Raw genomic sequence first — 18,253 nt, 5'->3', positions numbered from 1 at the left:
GCCTACTCTGCATCTTCAAGGTCTATACACAAAATACAAACATGGAAAAGGTGAAAGTGATAATTCACCCATATTTAGTGAACTGAGTAACTCAGAATAATTATCACTCCTGAACATTTGAAAAGTCATAGCTTGTGTTTCCCAACTAAGAGAAACAGGAAGTTCACCCCATTTAAACACCTGAGAAAAAGTATAGAAAAGGTCCTCTTTTTGCTAAGTCTGCTAAACTAAGAGCACCAGTAACTCCACTGCCTTACAACCTTTAACTACAGGATAAAAAAAAAAAAAAAAAAAGTAACAATTTCCTGGAGCAGTATCTAAGTGTCAGAATACACAGAATACACACAGTATACACATGAAGATTCATTTTTAAGGGATGCACACAAGTCTAAAGGAATTAACTGGAAGCTTACTGGAACAAGCACATGAAATTGCTGAAACAAAGTGATTTGTACAGTCCATTTTCCACTTGTGCACGGACAGAGGAAGGGTACAGAATTTATCAGATTTACAGATAAAAATGATTGAGATGTAAAATACACAAACTAGTCACATGACAGTCTTGAGTCAAGCAAGACATTTCAATTCAACCAGCACATGATGTTTATCTGGTTGTAGGTTCAAGTCAATTTGAATGTAAAAATAACCTATCAGTACTCAAACAGCATTAAGCCCAAATCAAAACTCCCAACTTCCATTTGCTCCCAGTAGAAAATTTCTGCTACTGTGGGTCCAGGCTGGATCCAGAGAGTCATACAGGATTCTCTGAAACTAACTACAGCTTCCCATGTCAACGTGGGAAGGCAAGACAGAATGACTGCAAGGATGCTGCGGAGAGACTATTCATCAGGGATTGTAGTGACAGGACAAGGGGTAACGGGTTCAAACTTAAACAGGGGAAGTTTAGATTGGATCTAAGGAAGAAATTCTTTCCTGAGAGGGTGGTGAGGCACTGGAATGGGCTGCCAAGGGAGGTTGTGAATGCTCCATCCTTGGCGGTGTTCAAGGCCAGGTTGGACAGAGCCTTGGTTGGCATGGTTTAGTGTGGGGTGTCCCTGCCCATGGCAGGGGGGTTGGAACTAGATGATCTTAAGGTCCTTTCCAACCCTAACTATTCTATGATCCTACGATTCTATGACTTCCAAGCTCATACTACTGCTATCAGACCTCTGCTAACTCCTGCTGATCTGAGTGTCAGTGGTTAATACAAGTCATCTCAGGTAATAGAAACAGATGACCAAAAGGTAGTATTTTGTTTGATTTTCTTACCACATCAGGAAGTATGGTCTACGAGGCGTGTTGCTGCCTTCCTTCCTCTTAAAAATGCTTTTTTTATGAAGGAAGGTGGGTAAGAACGTATTTGAAGTACTGATACTCAATACAGCACACAGGAATGCATTTATGTACCTTAAAAATCGAGATACCAAATCAAGCCTACTACATACACTGGAAGAACAGAGAAACAGAATATAAAGGACAAACACTTAAAAACATCTTCCATGCCTAAGTTGCCTTTTTTTGAGCACACAATCTAAACATTCTCCTCTTGCCTCCCCCCAATTACATCATATGTGTATACACATTTTGCAATCATTAGCAGAAGTAATTCTTGTCATGCCTTCCTTCAGATTTACAGGCCAACAATTCTAACCTGTAGTCATGGGAACCACCCTTCCCACAAAGAAATACACAAGAATGGACCTAGGAAAAGTCGATACACCTGTGCCCTAGCACAATATATACAGGAGAAACCAAAGTAAAAATGCACCTATCAATATAGTGTGTTGTAGTCCACAAATCCAGTGTGAAAACTCCTGCCCTGAACTGTCACAGAGCCAACAAACCAAGCTTTCCCACTTGGCTTCCTTGCCAACCATTTTTTTTTGATTATTTTTTCCTAATGGAGGGAAGGAGTCTACAGGGAGAGAAGAGAGGAAAACAGTAAGAAGATTTTACTAAAAAAACCTGTGTATTTTGCTGAACTTTTCCCTTCTACTACTGCTCTGAGCACTCCTGTCTTCTCCATACAATAGTTAGGTTATTTGGAAAACTAGTGATAGAAACTGACATTTTAATGCTATACTCTAGATACCCTTCAAATGGTGAACTGTTCTGTGCACTGTGTGCATATATATGTATACATATGTATTAACACACAAATCTAGAAAAAATATATGCAATGTATATATATAGCACAAATACGCATATCAAAGTAATCTGAATATTTATTTATTGCTGCCTGTTTCTAAGGAGATAACACATATTTCTTTAATCAGACCTGGAAGCATAATACATGAATAACTGACTAATCTTACACACAAGGAAGTTCTTTCTCTGCTTCCCTCAACATGTTCCACCATAGTACAGATTTTCATGAGAGATTAGGAGGGATCTCCAGCTTCCAAATGTTACACCACTGCAGTTGCAGGATGAAGTATGCAGGCTTAGAAACAGCTGTAAGTCCAAATTCAGACCTTTGCTACTGTTTGCTGCTCTCTATGGTAACCTAGCAGATAAATTAGCAGTCTACCTCGAATTTGTGCCAAGATAAAATAGGATAGTAGGTAAAAATAAGACAGTATGCACATTCAAATACAATATACAGATTAGGACCAACTCTTATTAATCGCACAGGAGATACAACTTGCTCTAAAAAAAAAATCTGGGTTTTTTTTGTATTTGTAGTTTGTGTTCTAATATGCCCACTGACTTAATGCTCTCTATATCCCTCTCATAGCAGCATCTTCCTCATCACAGTATTACCTGGTCCTGGCCTCTGCCACAAGCCCCTCACCAACCTATGCCACCCACACTGACCGACACTGTCAGCAGTCAGGTCCATCTCACCTTCTCCTCACAGGCCCCATCAGCTAATTTAAAAAAAACAACAATAAAATACCTGCTATGGCTGGTTTGGAGTTACACACAACAGATGCCTAAAATCATTATGCTTCTTCTCCATGCTTCTCCCAGAAGACTGCGCATAGACCTTTTTCATCTACTTCTGGATTTTCATTAAGCTTCAGAGATCTCAAGGGCACCAATTTCTTATTTCTATCAAATTTTGGTTGTGGGGTTTTGGTTTTTTGTTGTTTTTTGTGGGGTTTGTTTTTTTTTTTGGTCTTTTGTAAGTTATTGGCTGCACTGACAGAGACCTAGTGCTCATTAAACTAACTTAAGAAACACAGCTATTACAGCCAAACTACTACAGCGTAAGGCTCCTCCTCATACTTTTTTTTTAATCCAGAGCCAATATAGAGTAAGAACAAGTATGGTGAAGTAAAGAGTTCATCAGCAAACTTACGAACATCCTGATACAATAAATACACGACTCTACATTCAACAAAGACCTCAGTCAGTTCTGGAACGACAGCGAACTTCATGAACTGGTCTTGAGTTTGGGATCTAGAACGAAGATGAAAGACACCCTGCCTCCTCCATGGTATCAAAGATTCATGCATAAAACCCCTCAAGTTTCCATCATGTAAGTATCAATTCTTCAGTATACAGACCATTACAAGCATTACACCGAGTGGAAAGCAAGCTGCCCTTTTAAGTATAAACCTAGGATCACTCAAGCAGTAAAGTTTTTGCCACACAGAAGAGCTAGTTTCCACTGGCCATAGGCTATCTGCCCTTTACTATCTTCCCCAAGAGTACTGCTTTTATGTATTCCTGAAGTAGTAATGGAAAGCACTCTCTTCCTCAGATATTTAGGCCAGTCCATTAAAACATGGATGACTTCCCCTTACCTCTTCTCTCTCTTCACTTCTCCTTTTCTTCTCTCAGTGGAAGTTAGACAAAATATGAGACTAGGAAGAGAAAAAGAATGAATGGTAGAACAGAAATAAAGGTAAATGCAGTTACAGAAAGAACAAGAATTGGTCAATTGAACAGAAAGTTCAGAGAAGCGGTAGGCAGGATTATACAGAAAACTAACATATTACAGATTTGCAGGTTTTTATTTACAGAAATCAATTCCCAAAATCAAAAATTAACTGCCAATGACTTAATGTCTCTAGTTTTGCAAGCACCTGCCATACTTCTTAAAATAAACCACACACAGAAAGGCCTAGCCATCCAGAAGTTATTATTTGAGCAGGAGAGTCAATGAATTGCAAAATACAGGACAAGTAAAACACATGAAGAGTAAGAGAAAAGAAACTTTTTCATTCCAATATTGCTTATTGCTTGGACAGGTATCTACTAGCTACCTAACTTTAGTGTATTACACTACACCACTATGAGATGCAAAACTCCTTTAAATAGAAATCCAAAGGTTAAGAAAATAAATAAAGTAGTTTCTCATTAGAAACATCTGGACTTAAGTCAGTCTTTGTATCAGCTGTTTTACTGCAAACATTTGGCTCCATCTACCACAAAGTGGTACAGAACTACTGATTAAACTTACACAAAATGCCTATATATGACTTACCAATTCTCCAGTAAAACATTATTTACTCCTGTTACGAAAATTTCTTTTTACAAACATTTCAAAATATAAAGTGTTTCTCTCAAATACATACAGTCCATATTCTGTAAGAATACTCCATAAAGGCTATTTCTTCTTTTATTAAATGGAACAGCATACCTCATGGTGATTCAGTTACTAAGAAGTCTAAATTATAAGGCCAAATATTCCTCCCAAGAACAAGGCTTTTTTGGGGGGAAATGTGGCTACAAATACATATTGGTATCACCTTCAACAATCTAAATATTTTGCTGGCTTCATGCAATCAAATAAAATAATACATTTATTTTTTTTTCTATGCTGCTTAATTAAGACTTGGGAGTCTATTGTAATTATTAGCTACCTGCTACACAAGAAGTAAATTCCTTTGGCGTATTTGAAGTCTGACATTTCAAGTAAGCAAATTTCTATTCTGATATGTTTTCACTTAGATTCCAAAAACTAGTTTCCCTGTTTTATCAGTGGCATTTGACCTACATGAATAGCACAACAGCACTTTTACTTGTGGAAGCAGTTTGCAGACATTCACCTAATGGTTAGTTATGCCTAGGAATCTAAACACAAGCAAGTTGGAATGTTGCACTTTTTCAAACAAATTTAATTCTTTCTAGCAGTTGGAAGAACTCTTACGTAATTTTAACCACAGTTCAACCTGAACTGTATTTCTTGGTAACAACTTGGCAATATTCCAATGCTCTTCACTAAGATTTTAGGAGGAAGAGGGCTAGAAGGGGTGAGGAAACAGATGGAAGGAACTATGTCATGTTCAAGGACAGCCAAAAAAAATACAGAAGATCAGAAGATCCTTCCTACTTTCAAGAAAAAATTTCCTTTTCAATTGCCATTATTTAGCAACATTGACTCATGCTAAGAAATTAAGATTCTATGCATTTGTAAATTTATACCTTTGAGTTTTCAAGGGAGATCTCACTATGTATTTTTAATTGTAATAACAAAGACATGAAATGTATCATCTTAGAATAAACACAACCAAGAAATTCTGCCCAGCAATGGAAGCACAAAACACAGCTTATAACTTTCAACATTAATGCCATGCAGAAAAAGAAAAAAAGATGCAGAGTTTGTCTTTTATTTGTCTTCCAGTACAGAAGATATGATTGGAGAGTAGGAGACAGGAGAATGAACATAATAAACAACACCAACTCTACAGCAATTCATAAAAAACTGCATAATGATATTAAATAAGATTCCCATGAACTGTAGCTACCCTTCTACCATAAGCAAAAAAAGTGGCTATATTACTTGTGAAAGCACCTCAGGGAAGAGCACTATAACTAGTAAAATAACTACTGTATTGTTTATCAGTTATATATATAAGTATCCACATTTCTTTCTTAGTTTTAGAAACTGGTTTAGAAATCAAACAAGAAGCGTGATCTCTCAATACCTTCCTCAAAAAAGCTAAAAATAAATTGCTGTAACTCTCAGGTCTCTGCCTTCAGTTTAAGCAGAACCTACTAAAAAAACATTCCTCATTTGAAAAGTTTCCTTAAACCAACCGTTAAGACAGGATTAACTGTCTACACTTGGAATGTTATCTGTCTTGTGATACAGTTTTTAACACAGCCCCATTATAACCATACTAATTAGGAGTTAGCTCATTTTGTCCACTCAAGGCAAGTTAAAAGCATCACCTACTGCTAAAGAAAAGAAGTATCTTTAGACCTAGTCAATTTAGAAGAGTTAAGAGTAAAGAACACCAAACCAAATTAAATATTCAGAGCTCTTCAGGGTAAAATATACAAACCTACCATCCTGTACCCATTTAAAATTCTCACTTTGTAAATACAGGATACTAATTTCATTACTTTCTATGACTGATGAAATAACCAACAATGGACAACAGATTACAGGTCCTTCTTCTTAAGCTGTAATATGAAGTACAACAGTGTCATTAAAATCTAGTCTTATCACCCTGTCTTTGAACTTGATGGCAATTTCTTTTTGAGATAAAGATATAAAAGTGAATGATTACCCAGACTATGATGGCATAAAACACAACATGAAACACAGCACATGAGAATCAAATAAAAAGCTTCTATAAACGTGAGCCTGCACTATGACGTTTTAATATCTATACCTACTGAAAACGTTTATTTAAAACTAAATTCTAAATCTAGGATCAACATTATTTTGTCATTTCCATACTTAGCCTGATTTGCAAAACTGATCCCTTGCAAAGCTCATCTAAGTTTTACAATAGTATATCTCCATCTAAGTAGTGTAGGAACTATCACACAGAAGGAGACCTAGCACTCTTCCAATAAAATACGTAAAACATGCACATTTTACTTGCACAGGATACAATCTCTGTGCTACTTCAATATATTCATTTGTACTTCTGAAAACACGTAATTTGAGTGGGCACTGTGATTTACCATAGGTCTTGCCAAATATTTTCATTTTAAAAATAAAAAGAACACTTAAGTCAGACACATTAAAAAAATACTCTGTACAACAGAATTTTCTTCAAAGGCTTACAGATAACCTTAACTGTTAAAATTTCCGATCAACCAGCAGAGCTTCAAATCTTGCCTGTCTCATTAATACCACAATAAGATTTGTAAGAGCAAATAAAAATAACTTCAGTATCTCCTAGCAAGTACATAAAACCTTGACAACGTTTCTTTCACGTAACTTGTCTGTTATGCCTTAAAGGTAGCAATAGTTTTGTCTCTGAAAACAACTACAGCAGGTTTTTTGTAGTAGAAAGGTCATGAGCAGAATTTTGGCTCCTCAAAGATTAGATTAACTTTTGTGGGTGTGATTCTTTGGTTAGGAAGAAAATGTGAAAACCGGTGTAGCTAGAAATATTTATCCTGCACCATTCAAAAACCCACTACAATGAGCATTTTAACTGATCCAGAATTCGGAAAAAAATAAAAACTTGGGGTTTGGGTTTTGGTTTGTTTTTGTTTTCTCTGTTAATCCACATTTTACATATGCTGAAACTTTTTTTTTCTCCCCAGAGATGCCTTAAGTTTCATTCGCAGCAATAAATCAAAACTACTCTTTGCACAGTACAAACATTTAAATACTGTACCTGTTCCAAAATCACTGTCCAACAAAATTTGCTTTTGAGAGATTCACAAATGATCGTTTATATGGAAGTCACAAGGTCAATAACATACATGGACTTCTTTAGCATTTCTCCAGAAGTCTGAATTGAGTTTTATTCTAGATCTTCACTAATCTAACCCCTCCCATGCAATTTTGTTAGAATGTTACACAAAACCAACAAAATACTTCCATTAAACCTTCACTTACTATTATTTGTTTAGAACAATGCCACGATTCTACAATTACATACACCACTGCTTAACTAAGTCCCACAAATCACAGAATCATAGAATCGTTAGGGTTGGAAAGGACCTTAAGATCATCTAGTTCCAACCCCCCTGCCATGGGAAGGGACACCCCACACTAAACCATGCCACCCAAGGCTTCATCCAACCTGGCCTTGAACACCAACAGGGATGGAGCATTCACAACTTCCCTGGGCAACCCATTCCAGTGCCTCACCACCCTTACAGTAAAGAATTTCTTTCTTATATCCAATCTAAACTTCCCCTGTTTAAGTTTTAACCCGTTACCCCTGTCACTACAGTTCCTACTGAAGAGTCCATCCCCAGCATCCTTGTAGGCCCCCTTCAGATACTGGAAGGCTGCTATGAGGTCTTCACGCAGCCTTCTCTTCTCCAGGCTGAACAGCCCCAACTTTCTCAGCCTGTCTTCATACGGGAGGTGCTCCAGTCCCGATCATCCTCGTGGCTCTCCTCTGGACTTGTTCCAACAGTTCCATGTCCTTTTTATGTTGAGGACACCAGAACTGCACACAATACTCCAAGTGAGGTCTCGTGAGAGGAGAGTAGAGAGGCAGGATCACCCCCTTCGACCTGCCCCTCTTGATGCAGCCCAGGATACAGTTGGCTTTCCGGGCTGAGAGCGCACACTGAAGCCGGCTCATGTTCATTTTCTCATCGATCAACACCCCCAAGTCCTTCTCCACAGGGCTGCTCTGAGTCTCTTCTTTGCCCAACCTGTAGCTGTGCCTGGGATTGCTCCAATCCAGGTGTAGAACCTTGCACTTGTCATGGTTAAAATTCATAAACTTCATAAAATCCATAAACTTCATAAAATCCATAAACTTCATAAAATCCATAAACTTCATAAAATCCATAAACTTCATAAAATCCATAAACTTCATAAAATCCATAAACTTCATAAAATCCATAAACTTCATAAAATCCATAAAATGAGTATTAGCATGCACACAAAATTACAGTGCCCTTAAATGTGAGATCAGGACTAGACACATTACACCTTTCAGTGTGACACCAATTTCTGTACTTCTGCTGATCTCCAATGGAATATTAACAGTTGTGTGTGCTGAAACTGTACCAAAGATATGAGGCAATGCAACTTCTAAAAGTAATCTGAATTGTAACGCTAAGAAAAACTTTCCCTAGATATAGTCTAAAAAGGCAGTATTATTTCCCAGATGGCAAAAAAACCTCACCCAAAAGGCTAAGTGACAGTTAAGCAGATTTTTCCTTCAGATACGAAAAGCCTGAAGATACGTAAGTGGTTTCAGAACTGCAGCCTGTATTACTGCATTTGTAACACCGTGTTTGTAAGTCAGAAATGTCTGTCTTTCCTCTTTCAAGAAGTCTGTATTAGGGGTTTTTTTGGGGGTGTATATTATTTTTTATGAATATACTTTAACATATCAACATCAACGGAGTTTTTTGTTGGTTGTTTTTTTTTTAAGTAGAATTTCCTTTGTAACATTGTCTCCTTAAAACAATCACAGATCTGTTTTTACAAATGGAGAAACTGAGTCACAAAGGCAAACTGACTCACTAAAACTCATACAGGAAAACCCTGGAATATCTCAAAATTCCCAAGAGGTTCTTAGTGCATAAATTTGCGCTCTGTAAGGTAGCAGGAAAACTTGTGCATAACGATTTCAATCTTTGGGTTTATTTCACCACCTCCCCCCTCCCTAACTCACGAACACTTTTTGTAAACTGTACAAACTTATTTTAATCTTGATCTTGAGTTAGATGTCTGACTGAGAACACAACTGAGGCCATGAAGTTGGACTGCAGAGCTGTGCAGCCCTCTAAATCATGTTTAAAAAGAGTTATTCACAAGAATGGGAACTTTAAACCTAGGGAGAGGAAAGAAACAGGCAAAAGGTTTCCAAAAAGGCCCACACATATGCTGTTTAGAATGTTATTAACATACTTCTTAATAAACAGAGTAAAACATGGTTTATTAAAAACATAAAATCTATACAAACAAGGGATGATGGGAGCATACATTACTAGACTATTAATGCATCACTTGGTGGTTGAAATTGCTCAGCCTTTGGCCTCAAAACACATGAAAGGCATGCATTAACAACACTCTAAAAGTCTTACTATCTTATTGTTCAACTCCAGGTATAACTTAAACCACACATCAGTGCTTCCAAATGATATCTAAATTAAAATTCTTTAGAGGTTGAAGGTAGCTTTGCCATTTCAATACCTCACTTTCGATTGTTTAAATCCAGAAGGTTCCAAAGCTATACTAGAATACGAATTTGTACCTCATTAAACCAAGGACAAGATTTTAAAAAGGCGCACATAAAAAAAAGTAGAATTTTTGTTGTTGTTGCTTAGAACATCCAGTTTGAAGCCTCTATAGTTTGTATCGGAGTACACTACACCAACTACCAAATAATAAATCCTTGTGACCTCCCCTCCCCCCACTCAAACATATTTATAGTGGTGATACTAAAAGGTTCATATTTCATTTAGGAAAAAAGAATTAGAGGTTAGGAACTGCACTTTCCCGCAGTATTTGTATGCATATTACCACATATGTGATTTATACAGCAATATAAAAAATAAATGGAAGGGGAAATAAACGTAATAGCAAGATTATATGGTGGCAGAAAAAAATCCACGTATTAATAAAGTAACAGGTTATCATCTCACACAGATTATTCCTATAAGTATAAAGTTCTTTTAGTATTCTTGAATTATCAATACATGGAACTACTACCCTGATGGCCAGTAAAGGTTATTTCCTGGAAGGTGAATGACGTTCACAAATGTGATTCCACAAAGAATTTAGCTGACTGTTGTAGTGATCTTAATCCAGTAGTTATTTTGATAAATATTATGGTTTTATGTCGTTAATAGGATGGACAGATGTATGGTACCCATCACAAACACAGGAGCTTTTCCAAATTGTTAAACCGACATACATACTACCTTACAGAAACCTGTACACACCCCTCAAAGAAGCTGCTTCAGTCTGTTGCCTCTTTCCACCCCCTTTTCCCCGGCAAGAGTGGTCTCGTTCACTTGCCTTTCACACACATAACCAATAAAATTAATCAGCTGGAACACAGCATTTTTAAATCGCAGTAAAGTCAAGAGACATTTTGTACATTATTTGAACGGAACAGTCTTTTCATTTAAACATAATAAGACTCTAATATGCTGCAGACAAACGCACTGCATGGGGTGTGGAGGACCCGAGCTGATTAGATTACCACAACATCAGCCTGAGGCCGCCATTTTTAGAATCTCTAAAGGACAAAAGAGGGAAATTAAAAATATTGCTCCACATTTTTCGTGAAGTAACTTTAAAAGTATAGCGACGCTAGCCAATTAATCATGCATTATAAGCACAGCCATGGATATCTCTCTCTTTTCTCTGATCTGAGCCCTGAATAACAAAAACCTTTCGTTATCATTCCTTTAAGGTACTGTAAATAAACAGGCTAAAATATTCCTATATCTAGATGCAGGACTAAACTTCTGCTTTTAACGACACGTTGTCTGTACCATTTTAGGGACCTCAGGGCTTTCAGCCACCGCACATTCCCTAATGGCTGAGCATGGGGGAATACAGGACCTTTATAATCAGGCTATATTATGTTTCTCTACCCTATTTAGTACTACACAGTGAACCGTTTGTTTCCCCTGCCCTATGTCTGCAGCAATAGTGTCTACCCCACCAATATTTATCTCTTTAGGAAAGAGACTGAAATGAGCCACCCAAAGAACGCGAACGCTGGCTGCAGAAACCGAAGAGAGGAAGGGATGCACCAATATAACTACTTACACCCTCAAGAAAGGGGGTGGAGAGAGTGATCCCCTTTTAAATTGGCACAGAAACTCTTGAAGACTGGTTTCCGTTCGTCCAGGTTACACCACGAGAGGAGATATTAGCAGGGAGGGAGGAAAGGAGGCGGGGGTGTGGAAGGCAGAGAGATTAGGCCTATAATGAGCCATTTTAGTACCACAAAGCAAAAAAATACAGGATGGAGGAAAAGGTTTCCCATAAGCTTCAGCAGAACTCAATACGCAGTCCCAATAACACACAAACCCAGTCTGAGAACCACCAGTTTAAGGAAGCGTACGTTGTCACATAATAGCCTCTTCTGGCTCCTTTTCCAATCATAATGCATAAATCTGGCGTTAACTGCCAAAAAATTCTCCTCAGCTCCTCCAGTTACAGTAACCCGCCATATTCACAAGATATAGCGACAGCCTGCCATTTTTTAACCAAACCCCACAAAAGAAAAAACAAATTCAAGGCAACTTAAGCAGAATTTAAACATATTTCAGGGTAGGAAGGAGTTATACTCGCACCGAGGTTAATGATACGTTCCCGTCGCATTTCACTCCCTTTTTGCCACCCCCCCTCCCCAAAGCACCCACAACAGAATATGTAGGTAATAACCGAAGACTCACCTGTAATGGTCACAGGCCAGGCAGCAGGACCCCTCAGCTGAGCCCCTTCTCTATCCCAACCAAAACAATGCAACAGCCCCACTGCGGATATCCCTATCCTAGGTAGGACTGAACCCTCAGCAGGCTCTAGTAAAAGAAAGAAAAAGAAAGGGAAGAGGAGACCCCCCCCCTCCCCCCGAAACTAGCTCAGTGCGTAGAACCCTACGAGAACCAGCTCTGAAGCGCCTTTGCCTTGGGACCTGTGTACAAACCCCGCTGCCGCCGCTGCTCCCGTGTCTCCCTCCTTTCAGCCTCCTACGCTCCCTTCTATGTCACTGCCTCTCTCCGGGAAAATGGCGTCCGCTCTCCCCTCCCTCCCCCTGCACGGGGCTCACCGGCCCCGCCTGGCAGGGGCAGGGTTACCAAGGCGAAGCCAAATCGCCGCCATTTTGCTTACGGGCTTGGAGCGCAGCGTTTGCCCGCCGAGCCCTCAGTGTCCATTTTGCAACCGCGCTTTGCATGTTACGCTGAGCAGACCGAACAGTCTGGGCGCGGCCAAGACACCAGACTGCGGCAAGGGCTGGGCAGGGGGGCTGTGAGGAGGGAAGCAGGGTAGGAGAGGAGGGGCGGCTGCAGCTGGGGCTGGTGCCGGGGGCGATCCGCAGCCCCGGAGGCGCAGACGGCGGGGGAGGGGCGCGGGCTGTGTCCCAGGTTGTTGTGGGACCGAGCGAGGGCGGGAGAACGTCTGACTCAGAACTGCGCTCTTTGAGGCACAAACGCCAGAGCTCCCTCCTTGCGTGCTACCCCTCCCCACCTCCGGCTTCCTCCTCACGACCGTCGTTGCTCTCAGCGTACCAGTCCTTCACGAGTCTCAACCTGAGGAGTAACAAAGTACGCGAAAAGCCGGGCAGACCCGCCGGATCTCACACAGGCAGAGGAACTTGCTTGAGGGGCGGAGAAGAGGGGGGCAAGAAAGGGGATGGAGCGGGAGCTTCGACTGAGGTTTTGACTGAATTTCTCCTGTCAGACACTTTAGGCTGAAAATTTTCCCAGAAATTATTAAGGCTTGCATATAAGGCAAGTGAGAGCTGCCTTTCTTAAAGTGAATGGGACAGCACTAGCTGAAGGCGGTTTTGTTTCTGCAGGAAACGAGAGGAGCAGTGAACGAGCCCCGTTTCCCCTTCAGGGAACGGCACTCGGGGAGCAGGTATGGTCTGCTTTCATCCGGACCAACAGGAGCTCGCGAGGCGAGAAGCTCGCCTCAGCGTTTCAGGACAGATACAGCCTCCGCTGTTTGTACCGAGCTCCTCTTTCCACCAGCTCCCGTTCCGCCCGCACGCCGCCCTGCCTAGCTTCAGCCCCTTCAGCGATATGGCTGATTGAGGGAGGGGAGGCGGTGGCTGGGGTTTCGTTCGACGCCCACCAGGGGCTGAGCGAGCCTCCTTCAGTGCGCAAACTCGGGGCACCAGATAAAAGCTGGGCTGGCAGCTCTTACTGTGCCTCGATGGAGCCGCCACAATCGGGTGACTGGAGAAGCAATTAGCAGCGCCATAGACTAGCGTCTCCCCACACCTTGGGCAGAGAGAGTTTGGGGCTCTAAACAGCTGCTGCTGCGGCAGGAGGGAGCCGAGGTGAAGGGATCTGTTAGCTGGTTGTACGCAGAGGCGGCGGCTGTAACGGGGCATTGAGTTTGAGGGAGGAGGGGGGGCGATTAAACGTCTTGTGATCATGGCGGAGTCTATGGGTATTTTTTCCTGTCTAACTCTTCTGTGCGTGTGTCTCTTTGTTTCTTTCTCTCTCTCTTTAGGGCGCTTTGGCTGGGGCTGCTCGCTCGGGTTCTGCCTGTTGTTGCGCGAAATGGCGGCTGGCGTCTTGGTGGGTTTGGTTGTCGGTTTTTTTGTATAGGGTTTTTTTTTTTTTTTTTTTTAACCTCCTTCTCCTCCTCTTCCCCTCCCCCCACTCGTGCCTTGGCTGCGGCTCCGCAGCGAACCGCGGCGGGGGCGAGGCAGGAGCGGGGAGGGAGCTGCGCGGGAGCCAATAGCCAGGCCGGCCGGGCTGGCCCGGCGCGCCCCTATTGGCTGGCGCTGACATCATCCTGCAGCAGGGGCAGCCGCAGCTGGGTAGGGTCGGGGAGCTGCTGGGGGAGGCTGGTGCAAAGGGAGAAAACGGGCGCCATGATTGCAGCGCGAGGGAGGATGGCGCGGGCGGGGGACCCCCGGCGAGCCGGTGCACGGGAAAGCGGGACTGGGCCTTGGCTTCTCCTTCCCGAACAGCGGCGGGGTTGTGAGGAGAGGAGCGGGGGAAGAGTGAGCGAGGAGCAGCTGCCGCCTGCTTCTGTAACTGCGTCAGTACAAGATGGCGCAGGGTCTCCCTGGAGAGTGAAGGGAGTTGCACGTCCGCCGAAGGTCATGTGACCGCGTTGCATTCCTTTGGGGTTTGGCTGTGGACCAAGCTGGCTGAGGCGGCGGCCGCGGCACGGGAGAGAGTGCTCGCTGCCCTCCCCGCCGCGGTGGTTCCCGTCTCCCTTCCCCCATTAACCTTATGCACGAGGGTGTAGCTGCTGCTGAGGAAGGTTCTCGCTTTTTACTCTCCACCCATCTCCAGGGTGTAGCTGCTCTCGGGTGAAGCTTTACATTCCGCCCCCTCTGCGTAAGGCTTTACCCACTACAAGGGAGAGTTCCCCTTTGGCACCTCCTCGCTCCGCCCGAGTGTGCGCGGCTGGGCCTGCCGGCTGTGCTAGTGCTAATGCTAATGCCGTCGCTCACTTTGTGAAGCAGAACACTTTATCTGTAAGTTAGGTTCCCAGGAATCGTAGCGTTCTAATTACTGAGTAACTTGCCGGAAAGAGTCGTTTGAAGACGTGTTTAAATGACCTCATTAAAACAGATGAGGAAAACGTACAGGCAGTGCCGAGTTGTTCTTGTGATGAAGGTGGTCGTGGTTCCGGTGTTGCTTTGCAGGGGGTACAGGGTGGGGGCCTGAGGGAAAATCTGCGAGAGCTTAATGTCTATATTATATTTTAATAGAGCTTCATTATGGAGGAATAGATTGATATTCTTGTATTTGTGTGATGTTGGAGTCTGTTGTAGGAGTTGAGAAGCTTTTCTGTGGGGTGACGTCGTGTGTGTGTGGGAAGGTTAGGCCGCAGATGGCTTGCATCTGTAACAGGAGTTTTAAGTATGTACTTAGTACAAGTGAAAACTACGATGCATGAATATTGTGAAGGTGCCCCATGTCTTACTTCATGAAGTTCATAGGAAAATGAACTTGTCACACAGGTCTGGGTAGGCTTGGAAGCTTGGCAAGTTAATTTTCTGGGTCTTTGTTTCAATACTCTGGCGGGTGCAGGAAATGAAAAATGTATGTTTTCCAATCCTAAAGCTTTTTTTCTTTAAGGACTGCAACTTGTGATGTTACTGTTTGGGTGGGGTTCTTTTATTTTAACAGCAATTCGGTTCTGCTTCCCATATTTTGTTCTTGTTTGACAGGGTGTAAATTTAGACTGCGTTTAACCCAGTGAGCAAGTTAACAGTTAAAATTGCTGATGCTTCAGGAATGATAGTTTATTCTATTTAGAAATGTTTCGCAGCACTTTTTCTGTTCTTAGTCCACAGATAGATGCGTTTTGGGTTGGGTTTTTTGGTGGGGTTTTTTTTATTATTTTATTTTCCTTTTTTCTTCTCCACACTAGTAACGTGGAGGGAGACAAAGCTTGGCTATTTGGTGAACGTGTTGTGTGAGAACTGCTGGAATGAAAGTAACTGAGTATGACTAATATAGAAGATTCCTGTATTATAGATGCTCCTTAGTATGTGTTACATAAGTAATGTGGTGAGGCGGAGCCTGGTTACATAAGAACTGGCTGGGGACTTGAAACTGCTGTAAGTAGTCCATATTGGCTGCAGATAGAGCCTGTGGGGCAGCTGTGTGTTGGAGGGGAGGGGACAACAACAGGATTGGAAATGTCTAATAGTGCTACATTTCTCCTTCATAGGTTATATAAAAGGTAGCAGGAAAGAAATGGAGGAGACAGTAATTAAGAATGACACAGTGTGAACCTCTCAAGTTTGGCATCTCATTTGTGCCGAGCTTTTAGGATCTAAGCTCTGCTTGCTAGAACAACCACACCACCCCCCTTCCCACCCCCATTTTGGGTTTGTTGGGTTTCTTTGAGTGTCAGGTGGTGCTGTCAGCTGAGCATTGCACCACCCAATATTGTTCAGTGCAGGCTGTTACAAAGAGCAGGATTCTTGAGTCCTACAGTTTGTGAAGGTTTCTGGTTTGGTTTTGGTTTGTTTTTTTTTTTTTCTTAGGCTTACTGGAAATGGTGTGAGGAGGCAATTGGTTTGTTGACCAAACATTTAAGTGACTGATTAGTGATTCTTCTTCTGTAGGCATAGTGTGACACAAGGTAAATACTCCCTTTGTGATGGAAGCTTCCAGAGAGGCTTTCAGTGTACAGTGATTCTTCTGATACAGAACACGTTTGTTTGGGACCTGACATTGTAAATAATTCCTTGCATATGTGTTAAATGAAGAACATTAATTTGAACTGAGCATAAGGAAAAAATCCTTTTTTATTAGTACTTGCATTTAGCTTGCATTCCATAATTATGAAATAGGAAGTAGTTGCCTACCTCACTGTAAGGGAGCAGTTTCAATGGTTATGTTACAGAGTAGTTCATATAGAATACCTGGAAATCAAAAGCTGTATTATGGCAGCTAGAGCTTTAATTTTTAAAGCATTGTTTTAGGTAGCTCACATTACTTCTTGATTTTCAAGCAGAATCTGCTATTAAACTACTTTAAAAGTTCTTCATAACTGGTAGCTTATAGCAGCAGTACTTGAAGTGTCTGTGATTTTATGAAGCTATAGAGATGAAAACAAGTTTTAATGAGCTCATAATACTTTCTTGTTTCAAGGTTGTTTTATTAGCTATTCTCAGGGAAGCAGTTTTAGTTGTCTTCAAAGAAGCAGTAGCTCCAGCAGTGTTGCAGTGCAGTCTCAAAACAATGTCTGACACGTTCTGAATTACTTCAACTGCAGGAGAAAAGTAAAAAACAAATGTGTGTACTGCTTTGAGATGGGCAAGGGGATTTTCCCAAAGGGCAGTCTAATGCAGACTGTGTCTTAATCTGGAAGGTGAGGGGAAGAAAAGGAGCCATAGGAGAAAGAGTAGAAAGAGACCTTGCATTTATGGTAGTAGGGTAGGAAGAGAGAGAGAAAACAGTTTCTACTGAACTACAGTCGTTTCCTTTTTAATAAGGATATTTCAATTGGCTGGATGTTCTCCAGCACTTATACTTGTGGTTCTAACTTGCCTTGATTGTGCTTGTACGTGGTCTGTGCATTTGCTGAGACCTGGTATTTAACCACTGTTGTTTACGTTTTTCCTTACAAAGGGACTGACAGGAGTTCAAGGGTATTTAGGGGAGAAAGAAGAGAGGTATTAGCAGTGTAATAGATCTGAGTATGCATTAATGCCATAGTTGAAACAGTTGAAATGGTGCTCATACTGAAAGATGATCCTGCACCTTTTCCCAGCTGTTCATTCTTGCTCCTGCACCACCCTTTTTTGATGGTGATCAGTGGGAAGTAGAAGAATGGATACAGCATAAGCCTAATTGTAGTGGATGAGTTTCTAATGTGAATATTCATTGTGTGGCTTCACAAACACTCTCACTTGAATAGGAATAGGGAGAAGCAGTTGTGGAGAGAGTGGAGGTGTGCAGGTTTTAACTATTAGTGAAATTAGGTGTGGGGATTTTTATCAGCAGAGATGCAGTTCCGAAGGAATTTTGAGAGGCCACTCTTAAAGGCACATGGCTGGTGCCACCAGAACCACTGCTTAAGGAGTCAAACATACTTAACAAAAGTTAAAACTTCAAGGCACTGCTAGATTGACTCACAGTTGTAGGTGGTAGTATCATTTTGGATTCACTGAAATGATAGCCTACAAAAGTGAAATGCTATTTCTTTTCAACTGTAGCCTAGTTAAGTGTTTACAGGATTTTGGACTTCTGG

General features: G+C 41.6%; 1 protein-coding gene across 6 annotated transcripts in view; it reads right to left on the bottom strand.

Moving 5' to 3' along the window:
• The window catches only part of KMT2E (lysine methyltransferase 2E (inactive)), a 60,901-nt gene extending 48,320 nt beyond the window's left edge, over positions 1-12,581 (bottom strand). For 2 of the 6 annotated variants that reach the window (XM_080612479.1, XM_080612480.1), the window contains exon 1: positions 12,250-12,541. The gene's annotated coding sequence lies outside the window, so the exon portion shown is untranslated. Of the gene's footprint in view, positions 1-3,752; positions 3,813-12,249 lie in introns of all 6 variants that reach the window. The other 4 variants (XM_080612476.1, XM_080612474.1, XM_080612477.1 and 1 more) reach the window with 4 other exon arrangements.
• Positions 12,582-18,253: the final 5,672 nt, after the last annotated feature.

This window comes from Psittacula echo (assembly GCF_963264785.1).
Source record: "Psittacula echo genome assembly, chromosome: 1".
Lineage (NCBI taxonomy): Eukaryota > Metazoa > Chordata > Aves > Psittaciformes > Psittacidae > Psittacula > Psittacula echo.
The sequence above is the reverse complement of the archived record's forward strand: the minus strand, read 5'-3'. Positions and strand labels throughout refer to the sequence as shown.